This window comes from Lampris incognitus, chromosome 20 (assembly GCF_029633865.1).
Source record: "Lampris incognitus isolate fLamInc1 chromosome 20, fLamInc1.hap2, whole genome shotgun sequence".
Classification (NCBI taxonomy): domain Eukaryota; kingdom Metazoa; phylum Chordata; class Actinopteri; order Lampriformes; family Lampridae; genus Lampris; species Lampris incognitus.
Window position 1 is genome coordinate 13,812,028 of NC_079230.1, and position 26,571 is coordinate 13,838,598.

The 26,571-nt window shown below is 47.1% G+C and overlaps 1 long non-coding RNA gene across 1 annotated transcript; it reads left to right on the forward strand.

The window, feature by feature from the left end:
- Window positions 1-26,086, forward strand: LOC130130406 (uncharacterized). Its single transcript, XR_008812163.1, has 3 exons — window positions 1-299; window positions 20,993-21,047; window positions 26,072-26,086. It is a non-coding gene; the product is annotated as an uncharacterized LOC130130406 (long non-coding RNA).
- Window positions 26,087-26,571: the final 485 nt, after the last annotated feature.

A 26,571-nucleotide genomic window follows, 5' to 3' on the forward strand; every position in this document is an offset into this window, starting at 1 on the left:
AGTGGAGAGGTAGAGCTACTGAAGATCCTGACGCGGCACTGTTAGGTACCAAAGCCTTCCATCACTGCAACTGGGAGATCTGAGTCCTTACACATTTCGGGGAAGCAAGCGTCACTTTCCTCTCTCAACTCATCGGTGGTGAAGCGTCTCGTCCAGGATTTTCATAGCCTACATTCAACAACGAGCAGTGAACGCGTTTGTGCCGTTATCCCCCCCACCCCCGAAGGCTAACAACGGAGAGAAGATAAAGTCACTTCTGCTGCAGAACTCCCTCCGTGCACCTTTTCAAGATGAGCGAGGTGAGGGAGTGTGTGCGTCTCTGTGTGCGTGCGTGCGTCTGCGTGTGCGTGCGTGCGTGTGTTGAACCTGGAATTCACGATCACTGTCATATTAACCGCACCGGTTGCTCTGCCTATAGGCGCACGGTGCAGTCACGGAAGCTGTGCCGGCTCCCTCGCCGATCTAACACCATGTTCCTCTGCGGAACGAAGCCGTGCGTGTTTTAACTTGAGCGAAACGCGGACTCACTCGGCGTCCGGCTCGTTGTAGCTCCATATCTGAGGCGATCACGTCCCACCCGCTCCGCACCCCGGCATGCCGTCTGAAACCCGCAGCCAAGGTGCGGCAAGAAGAAGAAGAAGAACAAGAAGAAGAACAAGAAGAAGAAGACACTTATTCGACTTTACCTTATGTTGCTTTAGACGAAACCCACAGATTCAAGTAAGATGTGAAAGGCGGCCAAAGTCAAAATCTATTTTATCCGCGCCTGATAGAATAGATCAAAACATTGGGGAATGCCTGAAGCATAGCCAAAAAAGAAAGAAAAAAAGTCACAAGTGTAAACCAATGATATAAAGACACAATCAGTGTATTGATTGACGATAGGATGAAGCCGGCTCTGTCTCCCATGCATGTTAGCGGGTCAGCTTTCCTACTTAGATTCAACGACTGGCTGAAATAGGATTTTCCTATTGGCTCTCCTGGAGCAATGCTGCTTGCAGCTCGGACGCATAACACTGTTATAACAGACATGGACTTTGTGATGCACGCTGTGTCTCAAACACACTTAAAAAGAAAAAAACCCAATAGTTTATATATAAAGTGCATTAAGAAAAAGATGAGGTTGCGAGAGAAAACAGAAGCTGCAAAAAAAATAAATACAAAGTTTGGGAAGGCAGCGACATGAAACCTGGCGAGGGTAAAGGTCGAGTGTATCACCATATTTGTTGGCTGCAAACCTCGATAGAGAGAATGTGACGATGTTTTGGGGATGAATATTGATGCGTTCATAAGAAATGCACTACACCCACCAAAATCACGAGAAATGATCGTTAGTAATGTGGATATGATGACCAAGCACTTAAGAGGCTTTCATTGTTCATCTCACGCAGATAAAACAGACTAATATGTTCAGAAAAGTGTAGCACTTTACTGTCATGCAGCTTTTCAGACCAAGTAATGACAACACATCGCCATATTACGATAACCAAAATCCAAGATGGTATCGTGTGTCAAATCCCGATATCAATATTATATCGACAATTTGCCCAGCTCTACTTTACGGGCATGTGCTAACCGGGACACATACATGCACATACACTGATCAGCCAAAACATTAAAACCACTGACAGGTAAGTGAGTAACACTGATTATCTCGTCACAATGGCACCTGTCAAGGGGTGGGATATATTAGGCAGCAAGTGAACCGTCCGTTCTTGAAGTTGATGTGTTGGAAGCAGGGAAAATGGGCAAGCATAAGGATCTGAGCAACTTTGACGAGGGCCAAACTGTGATGGCTAGATGACTGGGTCAGAGCATCTTCAAAATGGCAGGCCTTGTGGGGTGTTCCCGGTATGCAGTGGTCAGTACCTACCAAAAGTGGTCCAAGGAAGGAAAGCTAGTGAACCGGGGACAGGATCATGGATGCCCAAGACTCACTGATGCATGTGGGGAGCGAAAGCTAGCCTATCTGGTCCGATCCCACAGAAGAACTACTGTCACTCAAATTGCTGAAAAAGTTAATGCTGGCTATGATAGACAGGTGTCAGAACACACAGTGCATCACAGCTTGCTGTGTATGGAGCTGCATAGCTGCAGACCAGTCAGAGTGCCCATGATGACCCCTATCCACCACTTAAAGCACCTACAATGGGCATGTGAGCATCAGAACTGTATCATGGCGCAATGGAAGAAGGTGGCCTGGTCTGATGAATCACGTTTTCTTTTACATCATGTGGACGGCCGGGTGCATTTGTGCCATTTACCTGGGGAAGAGATGGCACCAGGATGCCCTTTGGCAAGAAGGCAAGCCGGCGGAGGCAGTGTGATGTTCTGGGAAATGTTCTGCTGGGAAATTGGGTCCTGGCATTCATGTGGATGTTACTTTGACACGTACCATCTACCTAAATATCACTGCAGACCAGGTACACCCCTTCATGGTAACAGTATTCCCTGATGGCAGTGGCCTCTTTCAGCAGGATAATGTGTCCTGCCACACTGCACACATTGTTCAGGAATTGTTTGAGGAACATGACCAAGAGTTTAAGGTGTTGCCTTGGCCTCCAAATGTCTCAGATCTCAATCTGATCGAGCATTTGTGGGATCTGTTGGAAAAACAAGTCCGATCCATGGAGGCCCCACCTCACAACTTACAGGACTTAAAGGATCTGCTGCTAACGTCTTGGTACCAGATACCAGAAGACACCTTCAGAGGTCTTGTGGAGTCCATGCTTCGACAGGTCAGAGCTGTTTTGGCGGCACGAGGGGGACCTACACAATATTAGGCTGGTGGTTTTAATGTTTTGGCTGACTGGTGTACACAATTATGGCCATGGCCTTACGCAGTACAGGGCTGTGCTGTAGCATCAGTGGACCCAATCAGACAGCAAGAGAGATATCCGCGTGGGTAAGGCTGGTTCGACTTTGGTTGAGAACGACCAGATCTTAGCAAGTTTTATGGACACCCGTATCTTTAATGGACCCGATAATGTTAATTTTCTTGTGGGGGGGGGGGTCTTTTCAAAAATAAGGGCCCACTTTTTACTTGTAGAGGAGCCCCTCTTTGGTCCACTCCGGCTCCATGCCCGTGGTGACGTTTCCCTTATTCGAGCCCCTGTATTGGCCAGCAGCTGGTAAAGGGATCGGTGCTTCTGTAAAAGGTTGTTATCCAACGACCAGGGAATTGGATAACAAGTCTTCACGCTGAACGCTCTAAGGTCTCCCAAAAGCACTTGTTTCCAGTGCGCCACGCCATTTCTGACAGTAATTTGGCATTTGGGGAGATGTGGAGGAGGCCGTGCCCTCATGCATCCCGTGTCTCCTTTATATTCTACTTAATGAAAAAAACCTTTACTTTACACAAACACAGGTCACTTACACAGTTATGCATTCACATGCAGATGTTCTAACACACGTGCACGCGCACACACACACACACACACACAGGGCTATTTAATGATGTCAGGACAAAACGCACGTTATTTAGGTTATGTTCACATTTCATCACCTTCATTGTCCGTTTCTGTTGCGGGAAGGCAAACGGGCATAGCCGTCTCGACTTCGGTTGGTCAGGAAAACCGGCAACTCCCGAGGCCAGCCGATGCACCATCTTGGGGGTCCTTACCCATTTCAAAACAAGCTTATCGTTTTTCTCCTTCTTCTTCCTTTCATTCCGTGTAGTCTTGCACACGGGCTTCATTCAAGCGGTGAGAAATCAAGCTATAACATACCTCCCCAGCGCTCTCCCCGCCCACCCCCTCCAGCAGGAATCCTGTCACCCAGCGCCTCATTCACTCCTCTTTCTTCTCATGAGGCTCTATTCATCTATTCACATTTTTTTCTTCTCCCCCCTCTCTCTCTCTCTCTCTCTAAAGGCCTGACTGTATTCTCCTTAGCAACAGCGAGAGGGCTCATGCGGGGTATTAACACTTGTGCACGCACATCCGGGAGTAAACATCTGCGCAGAGCGCGCGGCACACGTGCGCACAGCAGAAGTCGGCCCCAGCGAGGCGAGCGAGAGCAGGCCAGACAGCGCCATGGAGATATGTTAATTCGTCGGAAATGGTGAATGGCATATGCATGGAATTAAAACGAATTTGGGCATAAAATGTAATTCCTGTTTGGCAGGGACTCCACTTTTGGCAGCTGTGTTTTTCCCCTCTCCTGTAATCCCGCTACTGTATCACTCCCCTCGGGGCGAGCATTAAGCACGGAGCTAGGCTTTCGAAATTTAAATGAGGACTTGGGACATTATTATGGGGAATATTCCTATTTTGGGAAACACAGCCCTTTATGCTAAAGTGCCTTCAGGTATAGACCGACACGCGCAGGCATGCACGCGCGCACGCACGCACGCACACACGCCGCAAACGGTCTTTGTGTCTCGCGGTCTCATTTATAGAAGCACCTACGCAAACGCACACACACTCTTACGCATCGCACAAAAACATAAAGGAATAAACATCCACACAATGCACCTAGTGTACACACTTTTATGTACACACGTCAAAACATGTACAGCACGCGCGCACACACACACACACACACACACACAAGCATGCACACACACACACACACACACACACACACAAGCATGCACACACACACACACACACAGAGTGAGATAATGGTAGTGTTTTTGTTCTGCTGCTAATTAACAGTAAGCAGGCTTTCCTCTCACTGACCCGGCCTGTCTCCAGCAGGCTGGCAGGGTCTCATTACCAGGGTCGGATTCTGCAGCGAGGCCAATGTAAAGCCACGGAGGTAAACGTGAGCTAGCACCAATTCTCTTCCACCACCACCCCCCCGCCCCCGTCCCCCCTTTACGCTTCTCCCCATGTTTTCCCCTTTGACACCATTCATCACTCTCTCTGTTTCCCAAACCTCTCTTTCCCCCCCTCACTCATCTCTTTCAACATATTTTACTCTTCCACCCCTTTCTCTCTTCCAGCCCAGATTAGACAGACTTTTAAGAGCCAACTGGCATGTTTGGAAATGACTGGATCCCCCCCCCCCCCTTCCTTCATGGAGGTATAATCCTTTTATTTCAGTCTATAAATACATTTCTGCTCAGCTTTTAGAGGCTTTCTGCTGCTTTTTCTCCCCCCTCTCTGACAGCAAGTGCAGCACTAAGCCCCGTGTGTACGGCTTTAGAAACCTAGTCGTATTTTTCAAACCCCGGACCTCTGAGAGTCGGAACAGAGAGGCACCCACGAGTTGTGAAAAGGGACCGGGAGTGGAAATTTTATTTTATTTTTTTCCCAGCCCCCCCCAGTGAATAAAATCTGCCATTTGCCCCGACAGCTTGTGGGTGATGGATTGTTATCCCATCTTGACTGGTTTCATAACAGCCATAAGTTTTGCTGCTGACGTGCCATCAGCTGGCTCACCCATGTCCACTCTCTTACGCAATACACTCACGCCAAATGACCAAACTCCACTTGGTTTGGTCTGTGTCAAACGCCAAATTTTAGAGAACACAGTACACTTGGTACCGTCGCAAATGTATAGTACTGTCAACTCATATCCGAATATAAGTGAGGTGTGCAAAGATTTATAGTTTGAGAACTGACATTTATTTGTCTCATCTGAACAAGTGCCTGAACACCCCCCCCCCTTTTTCTCCCCAACTGTACTTGGCCAATTACCCCCACTCTTCTGAGCCGTCCCGGTCACTGCTCCACCCCCTCTGCTGATCCGGGGAGGGCTGAAGACTACCACATGCCTCCTCTGATACATGTGGAGTCGCCAGCCGCTTCTTTTCACCTGACAGTGAGGAGTTTTGCCAGGGGGACGTAGCGTGTGGGAGGATGACGGTATTACCCCCAGTCCCCCCCCGAACAGGCACCCCGACCGACCAGAGGAGGCACGAGTGCGGCGACCAAGACACATACCCACATCCGGCTCCCCACCCGCAGACGTGGCCAATCGGCTCTGTGCATAACTGTAGTCCACTGACTTCCGGTTTCTACTGCAGCGGTCACACCAGTTTCCCGTTTGTTGGTGTGTGCTATTGACAGTGGCATATTTTTCACAATGCCTGCAAGATTTACCATGGATAAATGTCAACGACATGCACAGAATTGTCGACAAACTTTCACCTGCACCTACCAGCAAACAGGTGAAAAGTTTCAAGTTGTACATATCAAGTTACGTCCAAAATTATATGGACGAAGATGGACGTAACTTGATATGTACAACTTGAAACTTTTCACCCGTTTGCTGGTAGGTGCAGGTCAGGACTCAGGAATCAGGACCACTTTATTATTTGTCATTTCACTTCATGCACTTGCGTATGAAATGAAATGAAATGCGGTTTCCCCCAGCCCACAGCAGTACAACACAAAGACAAAAACACACCCCAAAACTACAAGAACACACATATCTAAACTAACACATATATCCAAACTAGAAAAAAAGAAGAAGAAAAAAATCACTTTCCAAGCCAGGATGACTGTCGGAACCGCCGGTCTGCATGTGTTAGCATTAGCTTAGCCCACCCCGCTTCCGTGTCCTGTCAGAATGCCCTCAGCGTTTCCTCCTCGGGCGCAGCTCCCGGCAGGGGCCGTGGTCCCCGGGCCCACCGGACCAAGCCGACCAAGCCGTCCCAGCGAGACACCCTCGACACACCTCCCCGCACTCCTCATGACAACATCAAAAACACCACAGTCAACGCCAGGATGAGACCGCCCTCGGTGTCGGTCTGCATGGGCTAGCAGTTAGCCTAGCCTGCCCCGCTCTCCCAGCCGATCCAGCGCCAGCTCTCCAAGCCATCAAACTAAGACAAAACTTAGAAGCAGACATGGACAAAGACACTGCATGGACGGTACTGGGTGAGGCTGCCGCAAATGTGAATTCGCCCCGCCATCTCCCTGACACCGGCACTGGGTGAGGCCGCTGCAAACGCGAATTCGTGCAGCTGTCTTCCCACACCGGAAGCGGAAGTTCGGTGAAAGTTTGTCGACAATTATGTGCATGTCGTTGATATTTATCCATGGTAAATCTTGCAGGCATCACGAAAAATATTCCATTGCCAATACCACACGCCAACAAACAGGAAACAGGTATGACCACTGCAATAGAAACCGGAAGTCAGTGGACCACAGTTATAAACAGAGTTGGGTGTATCTGTAGGGACGCCCGACCAAGCCGGAGGTAACATGGGGATTCGAACCGGCCACGCTACCCGGATGCCCCAAGTGCCTGAATATTTAGTGTCTTTTAGTGTCTTGGGTCTATGTGTTGGCTTTATGCATATGCGTGAAGTGATCGAATTAGTGCCTCACTAACCCTATGAGGTTTTTATGAAACTCAACTAAGCTGCTCAAACTTCCAACGGCTTGTTGATAGTCATTTTCATTCTTCTTTCTTATTATAACCATTTATCGAAGCTGAAAAAGTTCCTTTGCTGCAACGTTGCTTTTTGTGTGTGTGTGTGTGTTGTTTAGCTTAAACAGCATTCTATCGTCTGTTTTTAGAACTGAAAGGCAACCATAGGACCCCTGCTAACGTTCTTCAAATGTCAGTTTACTCTGGTGTATCCGGACTCTCTACAGACTCCTCCAGCTCTCCCTACCTCTCCCACACCTTCAACGATTAGACCCTATCTCCCCTCAGGTCTAATAGCTATTTCTAAAAACACCCACTGTTCCTACACAGACCTACACCCCACCTTCTTATATAAATTACCGGACACTGTGCTATTTATAATAGACAGGTATGGTCTGTTTCTGGTGAAAGCGATTTTGTTGATGGTGTTGAGAATAGAAGCAGAGAACAGACCTACACTGCACTGCGGCTGTCAGGAAAAGTTCACTAGATGAAAAACCGAATGAAGTCTGGGAAATTTTTTAGAGTGGTGAAAGGCTCAACTAAGTCGGGAAAACATGCCAGTCTCCCTCGTTGTAGATTTCTATCCTAATCCAGTGATGTATTTCTGCCTATATTTATTACTTCACATTGAAAAGTTTCTTTTTACTCTGTCATGTAGAGTCCTGTGCAAATCATGTATTTGATCAGTGTTAGTTAAAGAGCAACCAAACTCTAAGTCATGTTTGTTAGTTTAATACCATGCAAGGTAAAAAACCCATCCATAATAAGTGCATGACTGATCTTGAGGCCAAATGATGTAAACATAGCCGGATAATAGCTAATAACATTAATTATGGGTCCACTTGATTTAGATGTGGCAATGAGCAAGTATTGACAACAGTCAATAGTTTCGTCCATGCCTGCTCTTAAGCAAACCCAAATCAAATGGACTCGGGTTTAATAGCTGTGTTTACCCTGCTACGCTTACATCACTTGATCTCAAGAGCAGCCTTACAAAAGCGATATTGGCTTTAGTTTAGTTGTTCTTTAAACTAAATGAAACCACGCAATTTGATTTTGGTTATACTACAGTGTCATTATATTTGACTGCAGTATGGTAAGAGTGAGAGAGAATGAGAGATTGACTGAGAAAGAAATACAGACAGAGAGACATAAAGGGAGATTTGAACCTGCATATACAGTAATCTAATGCAGTGCTAATGCTGGTTGCATAATAGCCCATAGTCAGTTTTAGCCTCAGACACTTTTTTCAATAAAACGTGCAGTCCAGATTTCAAGTTGGTCAGCAGAGTTCAAATGAACAGCAGAGGGAAATCCTGGCTCCCTACACCGAGCAGATATCTGAACAGCCTGGTCCATTTATTGTGCATTGAGAGCATCATGGGCAGATGTTCGGTGTATAAAGCGCCACACACACAGCAATAGTGGACATCTGGCTGCCCGACTGAAAAAAAAGCACTTATGTAGCTTAGTATTCTGAAATGAAGAGTTAAATCAAAAAGAAATGAGTGGAAATATTGAGAGAGAGGTAAAGGACACAGTGAGAAGAGTGGATGAGAGAGAGGAGGAGATGGTGGGTAGGACATTGGAAAGCAGTGATTGCAAAGCCAGAGGAAAGAGAAAAAAAGAGTAGGGATGAGAGGAAGTAAATAATATATGATGAAGTGAAAGGTTGTGGAGAGGGGAGGAAGGATAGAGACAGAGACAAAAGGTGGTTTAAAAAAAACAGCACACGGCATATGATAGGTGAGAGAGAATGTAAGAACAGCAGAGAAAATGGAGCACAGAATAACTGCCAACTTAGGGCAGTAACCCCTGATATTTTCTATAAACATAAAAAAAACAAAACAAAAAAAACAAGGAATTTCCCAGGTTGAAATAGGCCAGCGTCCTTCATTGTTTCTGCCACCGTCAGCAGCTGAACAGCAGGCGAATGGAATTATAATGGAGGTATACTCTATGCATTTTTTAAGACACATAAGATATTAATCAGCCACGGCAGACACGTTCCCCGTATCACACTGAAGCGATCCTGTATTTAAAGGAAAATTATACATTCCGAAAAGTGACTGTTACTTGTTTCCCTGAAGAGGTGTCTTTGCAGTAGGCGACGTTGAGTAAAAGGCGGTAGTGATGTTGTTTGCATTGGAAAAAGGCCAGCTCCAGAGATGTGACAGAGGTGCAGGAAAAACTGCTGGGAGAGGTGTATTCCCCGAGGGGCTAGCTTTGTGGAGATGAAGTGCGCTACACTGAATGTGCGCCTGTTCGTGTGTGTGTTTGTGTGTGTGCGCAGGCACGTGTCCGTCTGTCTGGACTCCGCATGCCATGCTGTAGTCTGCCATAATAAGCATGTATGTTCCAATCCCAGTCACTGAGCACTCCTCGAGCTTCATCCCTCTCCTCCCAGTGGTGCATGTCTCACCCCCTCACTCTCTCGCTCTCTCTCACCTCCAGCAGCTCCCCAGGGCAGTCTCTTAAATGCTGCAATCTGTCTCTGTCTCACATCTCTTTCTCGCGTTCTCTCTCTCTCTCTCTCTCTCTCTCTCTCTCTCTCTCTCTCTCTCTCTCTCTCTCTCTCTCTCTCTCTCTCTCTCTCTCTCTCTCTCTCTCTCTCTCTCTCTCTCTCTCTCTCGCTTATGACTCACGGCTTTAACTACAACATGCAAAGAGGAACCCCCTGACAAGAGGAAAAAAGGAAGGGGTTGTGGCTTTGGGAAGGTTAGGACATATCTCAGAGGGGGTTAGGCCTAATGATCCACCTGTTATGGCGCGACGTGGGTTGGGTAGGGGGTCAATTTGTTTTCAGTAGAAGTCAGTTTTGGAAAAATCAGATCCTCAAACATTTTGGTGGGGTTGTCCCACACCACCTCACCTGTTTACAAGAACTGAGGATGCTTGCTCAGTTCACGGACAAGGATAATAAAAAGCAAAACTGCATCAGTGTGTGGAAGACTGTATCAGCATTTGGGCTCTTTTCCTGTCATGCCCTGTTTAGCATCCCTGCAGTTACACCTCTGTTGGTACCCCTGGATCAGCAACACTACGGGAATTGGAGGTTAAGTGCCCTCCTGTTGGGCTCCTGGGCAGACCGTTTTTTAATTTTCCTTTCCCCACCAATACTTCCCAGCTTGTTTCAAGATATAAACGTGCAAACCCTTTCACTGCTGAGCCTGCCTGTTTAACGTGCAAGCCCTCGCTGCCCCCATTTTGATTTTTGGGGGATTTTCTATATTTTGGAACCGACTGAAGGGAATGTGAGTGTGATGTGTGTGTGATGTGTGGGGAAAGTGAGTGTGATGTTTGAGGTGAAAATGGAAGAAAAGCAGACGGCACGGTGGCCCTGTGGTTGGCACTGTTGCCCCACAGCAAGAAGGTCCTGGGTTTGAACCCCGGGGTTGTCCAACCTTGGGGGTCGTCCCAGGTTGTCCTCTGTATGGAGTTTGCATGTTCACCCCGTGTCTGCGTGGGTTTCCTCCGGGGGCTCCGGTTTCCTCCCACAGTCCAAAGACATGTGGGTCAGGTGAATCGGCCATACTAAATTGTCCCTAGGTGTGAATGTGTCTGCCCTGCGATGGACAGGTGGCCTGTCCAGGGTGTTTCCTGCTTTCCGCCCAATGACTGCTGGGATAGTCTCCAGCATCCCGCGACCCTAATTAGAATAAGTGGTTTGGATAATGTATGGATGGATGGATGGAAGAACGGCTTGAGGGGAAAAAGTGAAGAGAGCGGATGTGACGGGACGGAGGAAATAAAGAGAGTGATAGAGATGACAGAGGGAATAGGTGGAAGTTAGATTGCCTGGATACACGGCAAACAGAATAACAAGATGAGGTACATCCTATCTCATGCTATCAATTTAAAATCTTTATTAGCTTGCTGTGTATAGCTTTTCACAATAAAAGTTTGCCCTAGTGCTACAGAGACAAGTCTGGGGCAAAAAAGTAGACACGGAAACAATGTTAAATGGGAAAAGGCCATTTTGTGAGACCACAGAAAGAGTCATGGGGCTGAAGGTGCTCATATGAACCTCGGTTTATGTCGAGGGGCAATCGCATGCATGTGTGTATGTATGTATATGGGCAAAATTTTGGTGGGTGGGATCGGGAGATATCTTGATATGGACACGGGGCAGAATGGCGATGAGAACCAGGAACCGAATCCATTTCATCGTAGCCAAGTATGTTTACAGATGCGACTAATCTGACCAAGTGGGTTGGTTACATGAAACCCATCAGACACAACACAACATAATGAGATGATCATATGTAGGGCAAAGGAGGTATAAATTCAATGCTGATACTGTATGCAAAAATGTGCAGTGGCTTTTATACTTCGAAACAGGGATTGGAGTTGCACTGCCGAGACAGCCGGCCAAGTTAGACGTACATTGCGAGAAACTGAATGGTGTGAGGAAACTGTGGAGCTGCAGAGATGGGACCAAGGTTAAATCGAGCTCTTTTCACAGCAAGGATGTGTTTATTTGCGTGGGCTGAGTCTCTTTCACTCTACGGCCTTGCCCTTTCGATCTCCCTTTTTGTCCGTCTCCGTCTCACACCCCTCCCTCTCCATCTCTTTCTCTCAGCCTCGACTCAGTCCGTCTTTCTATCTCCCTCCATTTCCACCTCTTTTTTTAAAATTTCAACTCTTTCACCTGTTACGTACTCTTTCTCTTCGTCTCTCTTGCCCTCACGCTTCTTTTTCTCTCTTTTTGGAATTTCACTGCCTTGCTCCATCTCCCTTTTGGTCCCTCTTCCTGCCACGGTGCCTCCCGCTCTCTCTCTCTCATTGATTAGAGGAAGAGCTTTTCTCTTAAAACAAAAGACAAGACCAAAAGTAGATGTTCCCCAAAAAGCTATATCTATGCTACCCAGTATGTTATCAGTATATGTTGTCAACTTGAAAATGAAATCTCTCAGGTTTGAGATGAGTTTCTGTTATACTCAGTTCAAACTACCACTAATGATAAGTCCATTAAAGGAGCAGTAAAAGTACAGTGTTGTGGAAGATGCTCATGCGTCATACATTTTTGTTCAAGGTTACAAGGAATATTCTAATCAGAATCAGACTCAGAAAAGCATTTATTGCCTAGTAGTTCAAGAACATACAAAGGAGGGAAATATTAACAGCAACAGAAAGGTAAAAGTTAAAATAATAAAAATATTATAAAATATATGCAAGACAAAATAAAAAAATTACGTGCAATAAAGTGGAAATGCTGGGAATATGGCAAGTACTCTATTTACAAAATGTGAAATGAGAATTTTTAAATAAGAGGTTATTTATAGAATGTAAAGTTGTTGTAGAATAAGTTATTTACAGTGTAGTGTGGCTTTATAAAAAGAATCCATGTACAGAGGGCACAGTAGGGCAGATAGATATACTGCACTCAGTTTATGCATGTGAGTGTGTGTGCATGTATGTAGGTGTATGTCATGTCGTGGTGTGGAGAGAGGGTCAAATGGGGGTGGGTGGGTGGGGGGCAGTTACACTATCTATGGGTGTCTGGAGGCTTGTTAGAAAAGCCTACTGCTGTAGGCAAGAAGCTGTTCTTGTTGCGCGAAGTTCTGGTTTTTATAGACCTTAACCTCTCCCCAGAGGGGAGTGTTTTGAAGAGACCATGACCTCGGTAGGAAGGGTCGGCCATAATCTTTCCTGCTCAACTCAGTGTACTGGAGGCGTACAGGTCATGGAAGGATGGCAGGTTGCAGCCAATCAACCTCCAAGCAGAGCGAATGAAACTCTGCAGTCTGCCCTTGTCCTTGGCAGTGGCAGCAGCATACCAGATAGTGATAGAGGAAGTGAGGGTGGACTCGAACATGGTGGTGTAAAAGTGCACCATCATTGGCTTTGGCAAACTGAACTTCTTGAGTTGCCACAGGAAGTACAACCTCTGCCATACCTTCTTGGTGAGGGAGCTGACATTCAGCTCCCACTTGAGGTCTTGGGTGATGATGGTGCCCAGGAAGTGGAAGGATTCCATAGTGTCGAGTGGGGCAAGGTGATGGGTGCGGGTGGGGCTAGGTTCTCTCTGCAGTTCACAGAGAGACAAGGTGATGGGTGCAGGTGGGGCTAGGTTCTCTCTGCAGTTCACAACCATCTCCACTGTCTTTAGAGCGTTGAGCTCCAAGTCGTTTTGGTCACACCAGGACACCAGATGGTCAATCTCCCACCTGTAGGTGGACTTATCCCCACCAGAAATGAGCTCAATGAGGGTGGTGTCATCAGCAAACTTGAGGAGCTTGGCTAACTAGTGACTGGAGGAGCAGCTGTTTGTATAAAGGGAGAAGAGTAGAGGGTAAAGGACACAGCGTTGAGGAGAATCGGTGCTAATGGATCGTGAGTCAGAGCCATGTTTCCCCAGCTTCACATGCTGCTTCCTGTCAGATAGGAAGTCAGTGATCCACCTGCAGGTGGAGTTGGGCACGTGTAGCTGGGAGAGCCTGTCCTGCAGCAGATTCGGGATGATGGTGTTGAAGACAGAGCTGAAATCCACAAACAGGATCCTAGCATAGGTTCCTTCAGAGTCCAGGTAATGGAGGATGAAGTGGCATGCCATGTTTACTGCATCATCCACAGACCTGTTGGCTCTGTAGGCGAACTGCAGGGGGTCCAGGAGTGGGTTGGGGAAAGTTTTATGGTGGGACAGAACAAGGCGCTCAAAATACTTTCAGGGGGTCCAGGAGTAGGTTGGTGATGGTTTTATGGTGGGACAGAATAAGGCGCTCAAAAGACTTCATTATAACAGAGGTCAGGACAATGGGCCTGTAGTCATTGAGTCCTGTGGGCCTTAGTTTTTTGGGAATGGGGATGATAGTGGAGGTCTTGAAGCAGGCTAGTACCTGGCATGTCTCCAGTGAGGTGTTAAAAATGTTTGGTCCAGCTGCTTTGCGGGGATCCTGTCTCGTTAAGAGCTTGTTAACATCCCTGTCCAGGATGGAGAGAGTTGTCATTGGGGAAGGGGAGGAGGGGGCCTCCAAGGTGGGTAGTTGTGGAGACGGGGTGTCTGGACTGACCCATTGTCACGTTTAATTATTTTTATTACATTTCAAATTAAATTCACATTTCAATTTATTATCTTAAACTGGGACATTGTGTGTATGTGTGTGTGGGGTCCTTTGAAGGGGAGATTTCACCTGTCCTGCCCTGCTAATGATGATAAAAATACACTGGTGAGCCAAAACATTATGACCACCTGCCTATATGCTGTTGGTCCTCTGTATGCTGCCAAGCAGCACCAAACTGCTGAGGCATGGAGTTTACAAGACTCCTGAAGGTGTCCTGTGGTATCTGGTACCAAAACATTAGTAGAAGATCCTTCAACTCCTGTATGTTGTGAGGTGGAGCCACTGTCACTGTCGGTCCAGCACATCCCACAGATTCTCAATTGGATTGAGATCTGGAGAATTTGGAGTCCAGGACAGCACCTTGAACACTTCATCATGTTTTTCAAACCATTCCCAAACAATGTGTGCAGCGTGGCAGGGCACATTATCCTGCTGAAAGAGGACACTGCCATCACGGTATACCATTGCCATTAAGGGGTGGATCTGGTCTACAACAATGGCCGGACCCAGGGTTTTCCCAGCAGAACATTCCCAGAGCATCACACTCCCTCCACTGGCTTGCTGTCTTCCCACAGTGCATCCTCGTGCCATCACTTCCCCAGGTAAACGGCACACATGTACACAGTCATCCAAGTGATCAAAAGAAAATGGGACTCATTGGACCAGGCAACCTTCTTCCACTGCTCTAAGGTCCACTACCAACACAGTGCCCATTGTAGGAGCTTTCTTACGTGGACAGGGGTCATCATGGGCACTCTGACTGGTCTGCGGCTATGCAACCTCATATGCAGTGGGGTGCGATGCACTGTGTGTTGTGACCGTAACCATCATTAAAATTTTCTGTGACTTGTGCCAAAGTAGACCTTCTGTTGGTTTGGACCAGACGGGATAGCCTTTGTTGCCCTCGCGCATCGATGAGCCTTGAGCACCCAACACCCTGTCAGCAGTTTGTGATTTGTCCCTCCTCGGACAACTATCGGCAGGTACTCACCACTGCTGACTGGGAGCACCCCACAAGCCTTGTCGTTTCAGAGATAACCTGACCCAGTCGTCTGGCCATAACAATTTGGCCCTTGTTAAAGTCGCTCAGGTTTTTACTCCTGCCCATTTCTCCTGCATCCAACATGCTGACTTACCATCTAATCTACCCAGACCTTGATATGTGTCCTTGTTTGGAGATGATCAACATTATTCGGTTCACCTGTGAGAGGTCATAATGCTTTGGCTCATCAGTGTAGATAACTGTAGTCACTACCAGTCATTCAATTATCCAACCAACCAACCAACCACCCAACCATTCATCCATCCTCCAAGTCAATAAGCAAATGCAAGTAAGCTGAGCAGCAGCTGTTTCACCAGATGGGCTGGTGATGGCTTGATGTGTCAACATGGCAGCAGTGACAATGCAATGCCTGCAGTCCTTTTCACACTTCAGTCTTGTTTTAATGTGTGTACAGTATTTGCTGTATCACAAGTGCAGTACAGACTCACACACTGGTTTTGTGTGTGTGTGTGTGTGTGTGTGTGTGTGTGTGTGTGTGTGTGTGTGTGTGTGTGTGTGTGTGTGTGCGTGCGTGCATGCTCACGCATAGATTAAGAGCCATTACGCTTGAGATTGAGAGCCAGAATACACAATATGATGTCCCAATTAAAGTATTGTTTAACGCCACCGCATGGACACGCTCATATACTGGCTACGGTTTCGTGTTGTTTACCAAGAGGTAGTAAAAACGGAAATGTAAACACATGCAACGAACCGGAGAGGGAATTGAAGATGCTTTCCAAGTAAGCAAATACACCCCGTCACATGACATGGTGCAGACCATCGGGCACCGGGGGTGGGATGTAATTCACTGTTAGCAACAACAGGAACTGGGAACAATTTAGAGGCCAAAGCCAACGTAGTGCTCTGAAATTGTTGCCCATAATATCAGCCAAATAGGGTTTCCACAAGAAGTATAATAGCACCCTGTGGACGCTTTCTCTCTCTCTCTCTCTCTCTCTCTCTCTCTCTCTCTCTCTCTCTCTCTCTCTCTCTCTCTCTCTCTCTCTCTCTCTCTCTCTCTCTCTCTCTCTCTTACTCTCAACCCCCTCTTTCTCTCCTAACCCACCTCGTATTTCTTTACCTACCGTGATTCACTCTCATTTTCTCTTTCCAAGTCAACCCTCTCTCTCTTTCTCATGGCTACATTCGGTCGGTCTTAACCTCTCTTTACCTCCTCTCTCACTACCTGACTCTACCCATTCTCTCTCTCTCTCTCTCTCTCTCTCTCTCTCTCTCTCTCTCTCTCTCTCTCTCTCTCTCTCTCTCTCTCTCTCTCTCTCTCTCTCTCTCTCTCTCTCTCTCTCTCATTCTTTCACTCTTGCTCTCATCCCCTTTTTATGTATAATACATGTTTTCATCTGTCTCTCTCTCCTTCTGTCTACTATCCCCTTCCACCTCAAGCTCAAGGGGCTTCAGTGTTGACAGTGATTGGAGGATCGGAAGAGCTATGATGTCCCTACCGAGTAAAAGCCTGTTTTAATGCCCCTTGCCGAAAGCCGCTGTACTTCTGGCTGTCTGACGCGGGCTAATGCTGTACATACCCCTCACCCCCATCCATCCCCCCCCCCCAATTTACACTCCACTCCACTCTCTGCAGTCTCTGCTGCTCTTGCTGCAGACATTCACACTCCCTCCGTCTCTGCCGCCCTCGCCTCACACACACACACACACACACACACACACACACACACACACACACACACACACATCTCACCGCAGTTTCTCTCTGCCTCACCTTCTCTCCCCATCTGCCTTCGAGTCTATCCTCCATGTGCTCTCTCTCGCTCTCTAACTCTCTCTCTCCTTCCTTTCCACATCTCTCTGTCTCCCTCCCATTTTTTTTCAGTGCCGTTATTTCACATGAAGTGAGTGTTGCAATGTAGAGCTTTTATAACTCCCTCTTACACCTCTTTCTCTCTCTCTCTCTCTCATTCTATCTATCTATCTATCTATCTATCTATCTATTTGTGTTTCACTTAGTCTTTCTAGATTTCCCATTCCTTTCTCTCTACCAAACCTCATCTCTGCTGTCCGCATTTCTCCCACCTCTCCTCTCTCTCTCTCCTTTCCCGAGCATGACCTTTCTCCTTTCCCTCTCTTTTTTAAGCCTTTTCTCACACCAGACACATACTGTACACATACAAGTCTCTGCACATTAGTCTTCTGTCTGTCTAGTCCCTCCTCGGTTCTTGCATAGACATTCACAGTCGGACATCTATGCGCAAACGTGTACACACACACACACACACACACACACACACACACACACACACACACACACACACACGCACGCACACACACATCTGCCAGCTCGCTCATAAACACAGTGACATGCACGCACACAAATGCAACCACACAACCACACAGTGGCATCTTGAAAACAAATGCATTTACTGGAAAACACAAAAACTTCACACGTACACGCACGCGCACATCCCACCGGATGTGACGGACGATCTTGACTGCATGAGCCAGTGGCAAGACAGGAATGGCAAGCCTCTCTGTCCCAACTTACGCATGCTCTGCTGGAGATGGCTTTATGCATGGACCATTTCCTGCGTGGATCATAAAGTGCAACGAGGACAGAGTTAAGCAGGGATTGACAAGAGCGCGCACACACACACACCGCGACACTGTTTTGACATCTCTCTTTGACACGCTTGCTTTGACACACCCACTCAAACAAGCGCTCACCCGGCCATTACCCAGCGCACGCTCACACGCGTACACAAACACACGCGTACACAAACACACGGACCGACACTGCATCTCGGGTTTGGTTTTTTTTCTTCCTTTTCCCTGTCCGTCTGACACGGTTATATAATCACGGAATCTCTCTGAATCCCTTGTCTCTTTCACCCCCTTTCCCTCCATCTCCCTCGCATCAGTCTCTCGCTCTCTTTCTTTATCTTCTTTATCTCTCTCTCATTCTCTCTCTCTTGCTCTCTATCTTTCCTGTGTCAGTGATTGTCACAGGCACACAAGTGTAACACTAATGGTGTGGTGGTCGTGGTACCCGAGAGGTGCAGAGCGAGAGAGAGAGAGAAGGCTGAAAGAGAGTGTCTAGAAATAGAGCACAAGAGTGTAAAACGAACTACCTAAAATTGGTGGAGAATAAAGGATGTGTGTGTGTGTGTGGGGGGGGGGGGGGATAAATAGCGGCCACAAAAGTGAGTGAAATTAAAAAGAAAAAAAAAACAACAACAGGAGAAAATAGCCTGAGAAGAGGGAGAGCGAGAGAGCGAGCAAGTGGGATCAAACAGAAGAGAGAGACGGCTGAGGGGAGGGTTTGGGAAGGCAGAGAGCAGAAAGAGAGACGGAGAAGCAGAGATGGAGAGGGATGAACCGCGAGATGAACAGGAGAGCTCGTCAAATTAGGTCACTTGTCATATGGGGTTGGTATGAGGAGTGCCGTGGGGATGGTAGCCATGGTGGGCTCTCGCCTCATGCTGTTCATCCTTGTTGAGGAAAAACCGCTAACTCGTCCTTTGGAAACCCTTGGAAATGGTTTGAAATGGCGTGAGACAAACACACACACACACGCAGAAACACACGTAGAGACACTCTTATAAACACTGCCGTGACATCTTGATGCTGCAGTCACTCCACTTTTATGAGCCTGTTCCATCTGCCGGGAAACATTTCCCGGTGAAACGCAAGACAGCGAGTTGACGCGTCCAGACAGAGTCTGCATCGCAAACAAAACTTTGAGACCGCCGCCGACACAACTGAGGACAGACGCGTCCACAGTAGGGGTGGAGATTACAACAGAGCTCCCCAAAAAGAAAACGGTCATGATACTCGGCCCGTGACCGGATAACGTCCTAAGTGCTTTACGCCCGATTAAGTAGAACAATTAGCTGTCATAACATAAAGTGAGTTGCTCTGCGTCACCAGCGTCACCGAAGGTGCCCTTTAGCTAGCAGGGGAACCTGCTCTGTCGGTAAAGGTTCAAAAAGTGTTTGAAAAATGTCTTATTTTCATCTAGCCATGAAATAAACACACAACTAAATGAGTCAGTGTTGTCCATTTTATCATTACACTTTCAAGTACTGAGGTGTCATATTGTTTAGCTTCCCACGGAGGCAGCACGGTGGCTCGGTGGTTAGCACTGTTGCCTCACAGCAAGAAGGTCCTGGGTTCGAACCCCAGGCCGTCCCAGCTCCCTTCTGTGTGGAGTTTGCGTGTTCTCCCCGTGTCTGCGTGGGTTTCCTCCGGGTGCTCCGGTTTCCCCCACCATCAAAAAGACACGCATGTTAGGGTCAATACTGCTGTCTGTACCTCTGAGCAAGGCGATGGAAAGAAGAACTGGAGTTGGTCCCCGGGTGCTGCAGCTGCTCACTGCTCCTAGCTACCCAGCTAGGATGGGTTGAATGCAGACAATGTCGTTTTATGTATGTACAATGACAAATAAAGTGTATTCTATTCCAACAGCAATGACTGTCCCAGCAAACAAACAACGTCCCCAGCACGTCCCCTAAAGGTCCTCCGAACGTCCGGTAAATGTCATTGTGTTGAGTTTTCATTATGTCACGGGGACATTATTGCAGGACGTCCCTGTAACGTTCCGAGGACATTACAGGGACGTTAGCGGGAAGTCTTCTGGACGTCACTGTGACGTTATAGGGACATTAGGGGTAGTGTTCTGGACGTCACTGTGATGTTACGGTCAGACGTTCAAAGAACGTCCCGAGGACATTCAGGGGACATTAGGGGAAATTCTTCTAGACGTCCCCAGGACGTCACGAGGACGTTGTGAAGAACGTCTCGCAATAACGTTCCGGTGACATAATGAAAAACCTACACAATGACATTTACTTTTTTCCTATAATTTCTTTCCGATTTCTCCCAATTTGGTGGCCAATCGATCCCTATTTTAGTTCAAACACCCACCCTCGTACTACATGCGTTCGCCAACCGCATCTCTCCGGCCAGCAGTCTCGAAGGAGATGCCTCTCCACTTCCCAGACAAGGCGAATCCAGGCCAAACCACTGCTTTTTCCCCAGACACACAGAGACGCATTCATGTGACGAACACAAGCCGACTCCGCCCCCTCCCGAAGACAGCGTTGCCAATTATTGCTGCTTCATCAAGTCCGGCCATAGTCAGATCTGACGAGGCCGGGGCGCGAACCCCGGTCCCCAGTGGGCAACCGCATCGACACAAAGCCGATGCTTAGACCGCTACACCACCGCGGACCTTCACAATGACATTTACTGGACGTTCAGAGAGAACCTTTAGGGGATGTGCTGGGGACGTGTTTTGTTTGCTAGGGTGTTGCTCAGCTCACGAGCCCATATTCTTCTATTGACACCTCGGTGTTAGTCGATATTGTCCTGTGAGTGTGCTTGTGTATGTACGAGTTTATACACCCATTTATGTGTGTGTGTGTGTGTGTGTGTGTGTAGCTAGGTGTAAGTGGTGTGTGCACGCACACTGAAACATGTCCCAACAGAGATACCCCAGTCACATGCATTTCTGTGCAACAGTTTGATTCCGTAGCAGAATAATCTAGAAACTGAGTTTAAATGCTACTCTTCTTTCCATTTGCAGCTGGCATCCACTGACTCCACCAACAGCAGCCAGACGCCTGCATCTGACAACAAAGGTATGTCTGAATCTGGTGCTGCATAGAGATTTACAAGGCGTTGAGTGGAAAAAAAAACAAAAACCTCGCACCAAAAGGTTACTCCCAGACTGTAAATTTACACTCAAACTATTTTTGGATCCTCGGTGAGCCAAATTCAAACAGCTCTTTTCGTATTAATGTCAGCCCATCAGGGTCACATCCAAGTTTGCTTTTGCATATTAAAGTGTTTTTGGCGTCGATAGCTTTGAAATTGTACAAAGGGTAACTTTTCAAACGCTAACAGGCATACACAGAGAGTGGTAGTGTCTCAAGACAGTTAGCTGTATCCCGAAAGTACCCGGACGACTTTTTCATGACCTCTGTTTATACTAGTGGTATCTATTTGTCTCTGTCTCTGAGCATCCACACGCACCACGTGCAACTGGACACACTAGTTGCCGGAAGTCAGCCTTTTGATTTTCCATGAGCTAAGCAACAGAGACAAGGCAGCTGTTTTTGGCAGCGGCCACCAGTTTGCCAGCCAGAAAAAAGTTGGCCCCAGCTTGACTTTTAAGCAACATTGCTCATCGGCAGCCATTCATATGCTGGAGTTGCGATATATCCCGCCTATCACTGCAAAACCGGTGAACCATTAGATAGGATGAATAGACAGAAAGCAGGTCGAGTGGCGGCTTTCCAAATGAATGTAAAGGTCTCACTCGCCTCCCTTTTTACTAATTTTCTGTCTCAGTGAGTGTTTGTGTGTGCGTCTGCATGGGCTGGTGTTCGAGTTTGGTGAGGTTTTACGGTGTTTTTAGTGAATATTTTCCTCTATTATCGTTCGTCAAAGACAGTTTAAAGTCAAAGACCCCGCACGTCCCCCACCCCCACTTCCTCACACACACACACACACACACACACACACACACTCATAAATGCACTTATGTGCACAGATACAAATAATTTCAATACCTTGAATGTTTTTGTCTCTCAACTTTCTCTTTTTCATCAATCTTCAATGATTTTTTATTTTTTTTGGTTTCCCCACCACAGCTCTTTCCCTCATATTCCCCTCACTTCGATCCAAACCTCACTTCACAGAGAAGTTTTTGGCTCAAGCGCTAGGCGAGCTAAGCCAAGTGCAATGGCTGGCCTGCAGCTAACATGGAGATGCTGTAACAGTAAGAAGGTACTAGATGCCCCAAAGCTAACCACTGTCCCCTGATTCATACCCCTGCCTATCGTTCCCGTGAGGGACGCTCCAGCTCTACTTCCGCTCGGGAGGGTATTTGAGCCTTTAGCTGCCTGGGCGTCCCTCATGGGACTGATGGGCAGGGGTATGAATCAGGGGACAGTGGTTAGCTTTGGGGCCCCTACCTTCTCACGGCTCGAATATACTCCCGAGCGGACACGCCACATTTATACGACCTTCTGGAGTCCGCTTGGAGGACACGTTCTACCCATGCGCAGTAGATCGGTGTCTGACGTAATCCGCGACGTGTTCCCGCGCATGCGCACTACGAATCAAATCAAAATGGTGATATACGTGGAAGAAGAGCCGCCTTGTCTGTTGTACTTCGCGCAATCATATCAAACAGGAAAAGCTCGGAAAGCAAGGAAGTGGTATGTGCGGCCGCTCAATCACTGTATTGTTTTTATCGACGTACTGTTTTAAAGGCGAACTGCAGATGCAGGTAGTGACAGACCTCTTCACACAGCCTCTCTTCAAATTCAGCGTCCATGTTGGTTTCCAGCTCTCTTGTAGCATAGTGGCCGCACCAACAAAACCTGGCCGAGACCTGAAGTCTTGGATTTTAATTTATTTGGTAATCATTTTTAAGATTAATTGGCTTATAGAAATTTTTAAAGAACCCCAACAGTATCTGGTATGCTTTTCCCCGAATTTTAAAAAAAAATTCTACTAGTAGCATTGACTTTTTGTTAAAATTTACTTTTCTGTTGACAAAATCCCAGTTATGAAAAACAAAGAATAAAACGAAACCTGGCCTGCACGCGGACAGGTGTGGGCGGATCCGTGGACTTGGGTAATGACGTAATTTACGTCATTCTGACCCTTGCGTACTCGCAGGATGCGGAAAGTATAACACCCACCGTAAATAACCACAACAGCACTTCATGTATTGTGGTCACCTTTTTTGTTTGTTTTGTTTTTGAGTGTATGAAATTGAGGTTTTGAACATGAAGTTGTGGGAAAGAGTAATAGAAGCTAGGTTAAGAGGAGAGGTGATGATTAGCGAGCAGCAGTATGGTTTCATGCCATGAAAGAGCACTACAGATGCAATGTTTGCTTCGAGAATGTTGACTGAGAAGTATAGAGAAGGCCAGAAGGAGTTACATTGTGTCGTTGTGGATTTAGAGAAAACATATGACCGGGTGCCAAGAGAGGAGGTGTGTTATTGTATGAGGAAGTCGGGAGTTGCAGAGAAGTATGTAGGATTGGTGCAGGATATGTATGAGGGAAGTGTGACAGTGGTGAGGTGTGTGGTTGGAATGACAGATGGGTTCAAGGTGGAGGTGGGATTACAGCAACGATCGGCTCTGAGCCCTTTCTTGTTTGCAATGGCGATGAACAGGTTGACGGATGAGATCAGGCAGGAGTCTCTGTGGACGATGATGTTCGCGGATAAAATTGTGATTTGTAGTGAGAGCAGGGTGCAGGTTGAGAAGAGCCTGGAGAGGTGGAGGTATGCACTGGAGAGAAGAGTGAAAGTCAGTAGGAATACATAGCTATGCGTGAATGAGAGGGAGGACAGTGGAATGGTGAGGATGAATGGAGTAGAGGTGACGAAGGTGGATGAGTTTAAATACTTGGGGTCAACTGTTCAAAGTAATGGAGTGCAGAAGAGAGGTGAAGAAGAGTGCAGGCAGGGTGGAGTAGATGGAGAAGAGTGTCAGGAGTGATTTGCGACAGAAGGGTACCAACAAGAGTTAATGGGAAGGTTTATAAGATGGATGGATTGCATTTATATAGCTATGTTGTATGGTTTGGAGATGGTGGCACTGACGAAAAGATAGGAGGTGGAGCTGGAGGTGGCAGGGTTGAGGATGCTAAGATTTTCGTTGGGACTGACGAAGAAGGACAGGATTAGGAACGAGTATATTAGAGGGACAGCTCAGGTTGGACAGTTTGGAGACAAAGAAGAGAGGCGAGATTGAGATGGCTTGGACATGTGTGGAGGAGAGATGGTGTGTATACGGGGGGAGGACTCTGAAGATGGAGCTGCCAGGAAAGAGGAGAAGAGGAAAGCCAAAGAGGAGGTTTATGGATGTGGTGAGGGAAGACATGCAGGTGGCTGGTGTGACAGAGGAAGATGCAGAATACAGGAAGAGATGGAAACGGATGATTGCTGTGGCGCCCCCTAATGGGAGCAGCCGAAAGAACAAAAGATTTTTGAGTGTAATGTTTATAGGCCCCGTTTTCCTCTTTTTTTTGGACCCCCCCCCCCTTTTTCCCCCACAATTGTACTTGGCCAATTACCCTACTCTTCCAAGCTGTCCCGGTCACTGCTCCACCCCCTCTGCCGATCCAGAGAGGGCTGCAGACTACCACATGTCCAGTATATGTGGAGTCGCCAGCCACTTCTTTTCACATGACAGTGAGGAATTTTGCCAGGGGGACGTAGCACATGGGAGGATCACGCTATTCCCCCCAGTTCCCCCTCCCCCCCCGAACAGGCGCCCCGACCAGGCGCCCCGACCAACCAGAGGAGGCGCTAGAGTAGCGATCAGGACACATACCCACATCCAGCTTCTCACCCGCAGACATAGCCAATTGTGTCTGTAGGGGCGCCCGGTCAAGCCGGAGTTAACACGGGGATTCGATCCGGCGATCCCCGTGTCGGTAGGTAACGGAATAGACCGCCATGCTATGCCGACGCCCCGGTAGGCCTCATTTTCAATTTCAAACTAATGTGGGTTTTTTTGATTTCCCATAATGATGTTGTTTTTTCTTTTTTGGGGGGGGGGGGGGGTTAGGTACGGTTGCGACTGTGAAAGCCATTTTGTTGTGTATTATGTAATTTTGTTCACTTGATACAGACCTAGTGTGTATAGGAGCCACGAAAGACGAGACTGAAATGCGGTGGCTTTCCAGATGTCGTCATCACTCACTTGCTCCGGGATGGTCAGGGTCAGACTCCTCCCTCCGGCTATTATTACCAAGACTGTTTCTGCCTCACGCTCGCTCTCTGTTGTCGCTTTTCCAATCTCAAATTGGTGACACGATGTCCTTGAAAAGCTGCAGTGACTAAACAACTGAAAATACCCCGATGCAATTTCCTAATGTACTGTAGCCATTAAATCTAACGACGAGTTTTGAATTTTTTTTTTTTTATATCTTCTTAAGTGAAAACCTCAACTGATGAGGAGTGGGATATTGTCACGTGTTTCCACTGCAAACTAAGTTTGAATGAATTTTCTCGAACCAAGCATGACATTCATGATAAAAAGGAAGATCTCTGCCTTATCCTGCATTGTTTCAAGATACGGAAATTTTTTTTTTTGAGAATCCCTGTAATTGGGCAAAAGGTGGCATATTATCTCATAAATTAACACTAATTGGAGAATTTTTGACTTTTCACGACTGAATGTGCCATTTATAAGCTGCATGGTAGTGAAGTCTCTGCCGGGAGCCTGACTCTGGACCCTCTTTTTGCCAACACAACTTCAACTTCAACACTTGCCCTTCATTCTGACTAAAGGCTCGGGGCAGCACACATTTGGTTTCAGGGGATTATCTAAAGGAGCTTGGAGAATCTCTGGTGCATTTAGATGTCTTATTTCATATTTTAGTTCAAAGCTACCAATACAAACTTTTGTTTGTTTGTGTGTGTATATGAAATGAACCTTGTGCAGGTGCATGCTGTCCACACGTGAACATATGACAGCACCCATCTTTGGACTGTTTGGTCTCCTGAGTGCTCATTGTGATTAAGGAGACTCGTATTGATTCACAAATTGACATATGCACTGACGTTTCCCTGTTTACTTTGTTTTGTTCCACTTTTAACCCCACTTCACCCCCCCCCCCCATCTCAGAGAAGGCATCAGCAGTGAAGCCCCAGGAGCAGGAGGAGGAGATTGACATCGACCTGGAAGCGCCAGAGACGGAGAAGGCGGCGCTCGCCATCCAGAACCAGTTCAGACGCTTCCAGAAGAAAAAGAAGTAGAGTGAGCGACTGGATATGGAAAAAAAAGAACAAAAATTAGAACAAAAACAAAAAAAAATTTATTTTCCGCAAATGTAGAGAAATAAGCGACCGGGGGAGGGGGGGCGGTTTAGAAGAGGGTTGGGGTGAAAGATGAAGAGGAGTTGCATTGCTTTAAAGTCGGACCGAAATCAGTAATCATATTGAAACTTTCATGTCTACAAAGCTTGAACACAGAATAATAAAACCTTCAGAAACAATTGCTTATTTGTAAATGTCTAATATTGTGTTTTTTCTACCTTTATCCACAACCGCTCTCGTCCTCAACACCTGTGAGGGAGTGGTCTAGTCCTCATTAATATGCATGAGTTGACATTTGAGTGACAAGTACAAGG